Source organism: Helianthus annuus, chromosome 15, assembly GCF_002127325.2.
Source record: "Helianthus annuus cultivar XRQ/B chromosome 15, HanXRQr2.0-SUNRISE, whole genome shotgun sequence".
Lineage (NCBI taxonomy): Eukaryota > Viridiplantae > Streptophyta > Magnoliopsida > Asterales > Asteraceae > Helianthus > Helianthus annuus.
The window spans coordinates 170,520,855-170,531,504 of NC_035447.2; positions in this window are offsets into that span (position 1 = coordinate 170,520,855).

Sequence of the window (10,650 nt, forward strand, 5' to 3'; positions counted from 1 at the left end):
ACCCCATGCCTTGGCTGTGTGAACTCACCTTGGTTTGCTCGGTATGCTAATATTATGCGCTCAAAAGTAATCAGTCAAATCCTATAGTTATGCACGTATTGTCAATCAGTTCAAGTTCGTAAAGTTTCTCATGCAATTAATACCACAGAGTGTGCTTGACAGTTGATATCATGCGTCATGCGTCAGTTAATCATGTTCATACAATCCACGTTTCACATAAAGGCTTTCTCAATTTATTCGAGCAATATTACCCATTAACATGTCTTACCGTGTTTAACAGGTTTAACGAGGTTCCACACTTGACAAGATTTACGCACTTAGCATAGAGAACATACGTAACAGAATCATTCAGAATTGATCAGAGTTATCATACACATAACATACTGACATGTTTAATAGCTACATAATTAACGGAGTTTCATGCATAACTTAACAGAATTAATAACTAACAGAGTTATTAACTAACAGGGTTGTCAGTTGGGCCGGAATCACTTTAAATTCAGACTATGCATATCATCCTTAAGAGTCGGACAATAAGTATCATCTCTATAAAACAAGTTGGGCTATGTATATAACAACATTCACAAGGTCGGTCCTTGTATCATGTCATACAAAAGAACTCGGACCAATGTAGGCTTTAAAAGTCGGATAGGCTTCAAGCCTTATGAAACTCAGACAAGAAGTGGGGGGGGGGGGGCTTCCCTGTTCAAAAGTCGGACCATGGGGATTCTTATAAAACTCGGACTATCATTATGTTAACAGGAAACTCGGGCATGCATTCATTACAACCAAGACAAAGAAGCAAGGGTTTAAAAACTTTGACCACAATTGTTTCCTCTCAAAAGTCGGACCAAAGGAGGAAAAGCATAAACTCGGACCAAGTGGGGCTCCTCACTAACTCGGACACCCCTTTCAATGTTTAAAGATCGTACTAAGGGGGGTAGGGATTAAAGTTCGGACAAAGGGGATGAGGCTTCACAAAGTCGGACTACTTGTCCCTTAATAAAACTCGGACCACTCTCAACCCATTAAGAAGTTTGGACCCTTTTCTAGGGGTTAAGGATCGGACAAAGGTAAGGCTTATAAAACTCGGACCCCCCTCCCTTTTGTTATATCAAATGTCGGACTCCTCTTGTGGCTTTAGAAGTCGGACTCCATGTTATATATATAATATAATTCGGACCATTCATATTGTTATAAAACTCAGACAATGTCCTTTGATTTTAAAATTCGGACAACAACAATAACAAAACTCAGACAAAACATGTTAATCCAAAACTCTGACTAACAATCCTGCGTGAATTCCAATATCATGTTACAGAATCAAAGCAACAGTTACAATTTACATTAATACGATCAAAAACCCTAATTCATACTTTCTCAATGCAGAATCAATTCAATCTTCGGTAGTTTGACAAATCAATCATCTAAATCATCAGGCAATACTCACATAACAATCAACATCAATTCACAATAATCAGAATCCCATCAACAATTACAGAACTATTATGTGAAGAACTAGGGTTTACAAGAATCACACAATCAACAATTGACAATAAACAATGATTAAGCATGTACCTCGGATTGATTCTAAATAGAAAGAGGAAATCAAGAGTGATTATGAACTTGTGCCAACGATGATGATGGTGATGATTGCTAGAGAGAACCAAAGAAGTGAAAGTACGTGCTTGGATTTTTGTGTGGGGTTTAGTGAATGATTTAGGGTTAAGTATTACTAGGATTTCACTAATTGCCCTCTACATCCTCAAGTATTAGCTTTTACACAAGTACACCATCTCACAACAATTTCACAGTTTCACCACCAAGTTTATGCATTTAACAAATTTATCACAATTAACACATAACCGTGCACAATCACACAATACACTTCATTGTATCAAACGTATACAATTCCATAGCAATTAATTGTGCAAATAATCAACTAAACAATACAAGAACGTGCAATAAATGCGAAACAGGAATCTTGGAAATTCGAGTTGTCGCATTATCCCCAACTTGAAAGAAATTTCGTCCCGAAATTTAGCATGTGGTTACTGAGGAAGCTAGCTAGGTAGTTGTATCGTTTATTGGTTTTCCTGGGGTGTCACATCATCCCCCCGTTGATTTGGAATTTCGTCCCGAAATTCCGCAGTAGTAGCTTCAGTCTCAGTAGTGGTTGCATTGGTTCTGAATAACTGGGGGTACTTTTCTTTCATTTGGTCTTTGCGTTCCCAGGTGTACTCTGGGCCACGTCGGGAGTTCCAACGAACTCGAACAAGAGGGATTCTCTTGCTTTTGAGGACCTTAACATCCCGGTCCGTGATTTCAACTGGTTCCTCGACGAACTGCAACCGCTCGTCGATAGTGAGTTCCTTAAAAGGGACTATGAGAGTCTCATCTAACAGGCACTTCTTCAGATTCGACACGTGGAATACATTGTGAACTGCACCGAGTTCAGCTGGTAGGTTTAGCTTGTAGGCCACTTTGCCTATTTTCTCAATGATTTCGAAAGGTCCAATATACCGTGGATTGAGCTTGCCTCGTTTACCGAATCGAACCACACCCTTCCAGGGTGAGACTTTTAATAAAACCCGGTCCCCGACCTGAAATTCCAACGGTTTCCTACGCTTATCCGCGTATGCTTTCTGACGGTCGCGTGCTGCCGCCATGCGTTGTCGTATCTGTGCAATCTTTTCCGTGGCGTCCACTACAATCTCTGGACCCGTGATCTGACTATCCCCCACCTCTGCCCGACATAGAGGTGACCGGCATTTACGTCCGTACAATGCCTCGAATGGAGCGGCTTGTATGCTGGTGTGATAACTGTTATTATACGAAAACTCCACCAAAGGGAGGTGTTTTTCCCAGCTGTTGCCGAAATCAATAACACATGCCCGAAGCATGTCTTCTAGGGTTTGGATCGTGCGCTCAGACTGCCCATCCGTCTGAGGGTGATAAGCTGTGCTCATGTCTAACCGAGAGCCAAAAGCTTGATGCATTGCTTCCCATAGTTCTGACGTGAATCGTGCATCCCGATCCGAAATAATGGAGGTGGGCACCCCGTGCCTCGAAACAACTTCTTTAAGATAAACGTCTGCGAGGGTGGAGAACTTATCCGTTTCCTTAATAGCCAGGAAGTGTGCAGACTTGGTGAGTCGATCCACGATCACCCATATGGTATCATTCCCACGCTGAGATCTAGGCAGGCCAGTAACAAAATCCATGGAAATTTCTTTCCATTTCCACTGCGGTATCCTGGGCTGTTGCAGTAGGCCTGAGGGTTTCTGGTACTCTGTCTTGACTCTCGCACAAGTCAAACATTTGCCGACGTAAGTTGCAATGTGGGCCTTCGTGCTAGGCCACCAATAGGTTGTTCTGATGTCGTGGTACATTTTATCCGACCCTGGATGTACCGAGACTTATGAGCTTCATCCATTACCAGTTCTCGTAAACCGCCGTATAATGGTACCCAAATACGTCCTGTTACATAGTAGGCACCGTCTTCCTTCTGTTCTAATCGTTGCCTTGAGCCGCGCAAGGCTTCAGCTTTGACGTTTTCTGGTTTCAATGCTTCCACCTGAGCATCTCGTATCTGTGCAGGAAGATCAGACTGAATAGTGAGCTGCAGAGCTCGTACACGCCTAAGGGGGGTAGGGATTAAAGTTCGGACAAAGGGGATGAGGCTTCACAAAGTCGGACTACTTGTCCCTTAATAAAACTCGGACCACTCTCAACCCATTAAGAAGTTCGGACCCTTTTCTAGGGGTTAAGGATCGGACAAAGGTAAGGCTTATAAAACTCGGACCCCCTCCCTTTTGTTATATCAAATGTCGGACTCCTCTTGTGGCTTTAGAAGTCGGACTCCATGTTATATATATAATATAATTCGGACCATTCATATTGTTATAAAACTCAGACAATGTCCTTTGATTTTAAAATTCGGACAACAACAATAACAAAACTCAGACAAAACATGTTAATCCAAAACTCTGACTAACAATCCTGCGTGAATTCCAATATCATGTTACAAAATCAAAGCAACAGTTACAATTTACATTAATACGATCAAAAACCCTAATTCATACTTTCTCAATGCAGAATCAATTCAATCTTCGGTAGTTTGACAAATCAATCATCTAAATCATCAGGCAATACTCACATAACAATCAGCATCAATTCACAATAATCAGAATCCCATCAACAATTACAGAACTATTATGTGAAGAACTAGGGTTTACAAGAATCACACAATCAACAATTGACAATAAACAATGATTAAGCATGTACCTCGGATTAATTCTAAATAGAAAGAGGAAATCAAGAGTGATTATGAACTTGTGCCAACGATGATGATGGTGATGATTGCTAGAGAGAACCAAAGAAGTGAAAGTACGTGCTTGGATTTTTGTGTGGGGTTTAGTGAATGATTTAGGGTTAAGTATTACTAGGATTTCACTAATTGCCCTCTACATCCTCAAGTATTAGCTTTTACACAAGTACACCATCTCACAACAATTTCACAGTTTCACCACCAAGTTTATGCATTTAACAAATTTATCACAATTAACACATAACCGTGCACAATCACACAATACACTTCATTGTATCAAACGTATACAATTCCATAGCAATTAATTGTGCAAATAATCAACTAAACAATACAAGAACGTGCAATAAATGCGAAACAAGAATCTTGGAAATTCGAGTTGTCACAAAACATATGGGCAAGTGCACCCATCGTGGACGTAGTATAGTGTTGGTAAGATACCGAGGTCGTCCAAGGACACAAGAGCTTTTAGTACCGGTTTATCCTCAACGTCTAATCAAATCAAAAAGTTAGAAAAAGGTTTCTTAAACTAGAAAAATAAAACTAACAAAAATGCTGAAAAATAAAATAAAAGTAAAAAACAGATAGACAAGATGAATCACTTGGATCCGACTCGTGTGTAGTGTAACGTTTGATTAATTCCGCACTTTTGCACTTTTTAAGAGATTATCTTAGTTATTGTAGTAGGCCCCTCTTTTGAAGGTGACGTTACCCTCAACCCAGTAGTTTGAGTCAGCAAGGATACAATCCTAAAGGGTCGGATTATTGAAAGATAATTAATTAAGTTATTAATGCATAATGTGGTAGGCCCCTCTTTTGAAGGTGACGTTACCCTCGGCTAAGTAGTCTGAGTCAGCAGGGATACAGTACTAAGTAGCCGGGTTAAAGTTTTAATAGTAGTTTAACTTACGAGGGGATCAAAGAGTTTGGACCCCCGCCATCCAATACCGGTGGGTATTGAAGGAGGTCCTACTAAATTTGACACAGGTCCTTTGCAGAATCTATACACTGAACAATGGTAAGACTCTTACCAAACCGTTCCCTTAACCCCCGACCAGGTAGCCAACATATCTCCATATAGACCGTGGAGATATGAATGGTGAAAATCTTTTATTTTATATAGACAGTAAAATAATGCCAAGACACCATAGACAAACGATAAGGAAGAATCACCTTCAACATAAGAAACTAGTTATTAAAGTCACTAATACATAACCAAATAAAAAGTGCGAAAAGATTAAAAATAAAAAGTATTACACTAAACATTTGTCTTCACCAAGTGATGTAAGAGACTTAGGCAAACATGGCCTTTGATTGTCAAGAACTCTTACGATCAATCTTGGATCCCGAGACGACTCACACACTCTATGATGGATAATGGATGATGGTGGTGGATGATGGTGTTGTGATGGTGGTGGGTGGTGGGTGAAGTGTGAGAGAGGTGGTGTGCCAAGGGATGGTTTGCAAATGAGCCAAGCACCCCTATTTATAGCCTGAACAGCAGCTCGGGCACGACCCCGTGTCCATTCTCCTTCTCTTTCTTCATTAATTGCAGTTTGTCTGCATTAGTTGACCACGCCTCCGTGTCCGCTGAGCACGACCCCGTGTGCAGAAGCGTATATGTACTATCAAGATTTCCCTAGATCCTGCGAATCTTAGAGTTGACCACGGCCCCGTGTCCGCTGAGCACGAGCCCGTGGTTGACGATAGAAGCTTCTACAACTTTGTCTTTTCTGCTGACACTTGGGCACGCCTCCGTACTCATTGAGCACGGGGCGTGTTCAGCCTTCTGTTTACTTGTTTTTTATTGGGAAGATGCTGTCAGGGGGTCAGGCATTCCATGTTTGTTCCCTTTTTTGTATTTATGTTAGATTTAGCTGCCTTTTTGCTTCTTTTGTTTATTTGAGCTCATTTAATCCTGAAAATACAAAAGGAAGACAAAAACACACTTTTCCCAACATTAGTACTAAAAAAGGGTTAGTTTTATGCCTTAATTGATGTAATTTATATGTTGCATTTTGTGCATATCAGCCTTCTTTGGAGGAGGAGCTCTTCCTTTTATAACAACATACTTGGGCCCTATCCCTAATGGGCTGGCCCAAGAATGGGCTTATCAATGGCATGGCCCACTCGAACCAATCTAAACATACCAAAAAAGACCGAAGTGGGCTCGAGCCCAGTCATCAATCTAAGGCGATGAGCCCATACGAGGAGCCCAATGGGGGATCCTCGTCGTCAAATACAGTGATTAAGTTTATGTATTCTACAAATTACTGCCGGTATCATGGGGTTTTATATACATTACTTGATAACCTTCACAATTAGACACGGGTAGCCAATGTGTGATATGACCATAGTCACAGATCCGTCGAGTGACAAGTACTTTGGAGTTTTTGTTAGATATAAACATTGTAATCGCTCTTGATACTGTGAAATATAACAATGTGAACCAACTGGGTTAGCCCAGTTGGCCACCGACACCCACCTCTTCCCAGAGGTCCCGGGTTCGAGTCTTGGGAGTGGCATATGTCGCCTAGGATAAGAACTCGGTAAGGGGAATTCACCGCGGAGCTAGCTTGGTTGGGTAGCGGCTCCCGGAGTCAGTGGCGGATCCAGAAATTTTTTTCACCAGGTTCTTTTTGGTAAATTCTCACTAATTTTTCCCAAATCATACAAAGTTTCCACTAATTTTTTCATTTTTTCCAAACCGAGGGGGTTCCTGGGAACCCCCAAAACACCCCTGGATCCGCCCCTGCCTGGAGTGGGATCACTCCGACGGCTGGGAGGACCCGGAGCTAGCTTGGTCAGGTAACTTGATGTGAAGCTATTAGAAGCTAGCTATGGAGCACTGAAGGCTTAAATAAAGTGACTATAAGTTACCTAAATAAAAGAAGAAGTTTATGTTTTCAGAAATTAAGGTTTATCCATATAAATACATTATAAATGAAATATGGGTTTTTAACCCATTTGTTTAATATAAAACGTTTGGTGTTTTACAAATTATTTCCTAACTACGATCCTGATGATTTAATTCCGCTGCAAATTTAATAAATACCGATACCACCAGTCAGGCTCGCGACATCCGCTCCCAGGGTGGGGTCGGGGGCTGCGACAATTGCCCGGATGGTCCCTGTGGTTTCACGTTTGGTCCCCACCTTTTGGAAATAACAGGTGTGCTCCCTATGCTTTGTCATTTTGTTACTCGGATAGTCCCTTGACATTTACTCAGGGGACTATCCGAGTAACAAAATGACAAACCATAGGGAGCATACCTGCTATTTCCAAACTAACTGACATCTACTCAGGGGACTATCCGAATAACAAAATAACAAATCATAGGGAGCATACCTGCTATTTTCAAAAGGTGGGGACTAAACGTGAAAAAACGTGAAACCACAAGGACCATCCGAGCAATTAACTCTATTTTCTATCACATTGATAATTTTTGTATCACTATATGTGTATAGTCACACCTTGAAACCCAGACACACGACTTATTCTTTTTACACATCACACACAACAAAAGACTTTACAATAATTACATAAATCGTTACAAATAAAGCTTTACAAGTTTTTAACAAAACTCAATAGTGTCCTTATCAGTAGCCCGCAATTGTCATGTCATTCTTCACCTGAACTGGCCTAAAACATGTATTAAACATCAATTTACGCTATTGTGACCATAGTTAAAATTCTTTAACTACTATTTTACCTAATCCATATTTATAATTTCACACAAAACTGTATCATAAATATTTGTAAAGCATATTGATTTTCACATATTTCATCAACAGATGATCAATAGGTTAATTACAAGCAAAACCATTTAAACAAAACACAATTTTCACTTAACCCCACTCCTCATGTGAATTTCGTTATGTACCAAAAGCCACGACACGGTGTTCCAGCTATCTCCCTTCTTGATTTCGCTCTACATCAACTAATTTTTGCCTTATTTCCTCTCTGAATCGGGACACATTCCTGCAAACCCCTCCCTTTCATTCCGCAAATCCCTCCATGTCATCTCTAACTCAGCCACGTGGTTGCAGGAAATCCATACCACCACGCTCCATCTATCACATATTCGTCCACTTTTATCACTCTTTGTCTAATTTATTATATCCATGGTTGAAATCTAAATATACATATTCTTGTAAACTTCATAGGGATTATTGATTGAGTAAATTGCCATTTTAGTCCCTGAAGTTTGACCAAAATTGTCATTTTAGTCTAAATAGTTTTTTTCTTGTCATTTTAGTCCAAATAATTTTATTTTCTGCCATTTTAGTCCCTGACTTTTGTCATTTTTTGCCATTTCATCGACCACCACCACCCACCTCATCACAACCTTCTATCATCGCCACCACTTGCCTGCACCGTCACCACCCACCCGGCCACCCCACCACCATCACCACCCACCATTTCCACCACCACCGACCACTTTTCCGCCACCCACGTCATCAACCAACACTACCGCCATCATCGTAAAACCAACAACCACCGCCATCATCTTCACTGTAAAACCGGCACAACACCATCCCCATACCATCGCACCTGCATAAATAGAAAGAAAAATGTGGTTTGACCAAAATTCACATAAGTTAACTAAGTTTTTTGAATGGAGTTAGTGGGTTGGATGAAAATAAAAAAAATGACAAAAGTCAGGGACTAAAATGGCAAAAAACAAAATGACATATTACTCTTATTGATTTATTGGTTATCATTTAATTTAAATACTCTTAATAAGTAACATTTTTAGGCATGTAAGGTTATACCTTATATTTTGGGAATTTTATAAAAAAAATTGATTACTTTTAACTAAAAGTTAACACGGCACGCTGTATATGTGTGGTTCAACGTTTTTACGTCTATTTTTTATGTTTGACGGGTTCGTCGTAACGCGCAAGTCCTAGGTTGAGTTAATGTTTGGCGGCAATGTGACAATGATACTATTTGACATGGTTTTACGGCCCGCAACAGCGGGGTGATTAATTCTAGCTCTAGTTATTTATCAAAATATAAAATGCCAAAATACAATCTTTCTATACTAATAAACAAAAATTCTTTTTTGACACATGTCATTCTCTGGTAATTTCTCACTCTTATTTTTTATTTATCTCTTTTATTAAACAATAATAATAATAATATTAAACATCAATTTAACTAAATCTATTTATCTTTTTGTTTTCATAATCTGAAATAGATTTCTTTTTTAACTCTAAAGTTTCAATCTTTGACAATTTAAGTCTAAAGTTTCAATTTTTGGTATTTTAACCCCTTTGATTAATTTGATTTTTCACTTCTAATTCAAAAGTTTTCATCTTTTGCAATTTAACCCCTTTAATTTTTTTTACTTTCAACCCAAAGCTTTTCATCTTACGTAATTTAATCTCAACACTTTTTAATAATAATAATATTAAACATCAATTTAACTAAATCTATTTATCTTTTTGTTTTCATAATCTGAAATAGATTTCTTTTTTAACTCTAAAGTTTCAGTCTTTGACAATTTAAGTCTAAAGTTTCAATTTTTGGTATTTTAACCCCTTTGATTAATTTGATTTTTCACTTCTAATTCAAAAGTTTTCATCTTTTGCAATTTAACCCCTTTAATTTTTTTTTACTTTCAACCCAAAGCTTTTCATTTTACGTAATTTAATCTCAACACTTTTTTTACTTTCAACTTTAGTCTCTTTTATACTTTTCATCTTTCATAAGTTCTCCGTTTAACGCGTCGTTCTAAGTTCCGAGTTAACACGCCGCAACGTGCGTGTGGGTTCAACGTTTTTTCATCTATTTTTTTCCTGCTTGACATGTCCGCCGCAACGCGTCTATTTTTCCCGTTTGATAGGTTTGTCGTAACGTGCGAGTCAGAGATTGACTTAGTTATTTTTTTCTCAGTTTTACACATAGGCTCGTGGTCATGTGAAAAATATTTGCTTTTCATCTAAAATGATATATAAAGGAGTAATATTGAGTAGGGGGATGGTTCAAATGAAAACCACTTTTATTGTGAAAACTCGAAAACTAACTAAAAAAGCCTAAAAAAACCTAAAAAACATACAAAATTTTTTTTTTTACAATTTTTTTAGAAAAATCGATACTTTTTATATATGGAAAAAAATTTCAAAAAAAAAAAAATTTTTTTTTGGTTGTACTGCACATGTGCACTAATACGGAAAGCCTAAACCACTTAACCCACCCCCCACCGACACCCCCCAAAAACCTAACCCCCCCCCCCCAAAAAAAAAAAAAAAAAAAAAAACCTAAACCCCCCACCCCCACCCTCCCGAAAACCTAAAACTAAACCCTAAACATAAACC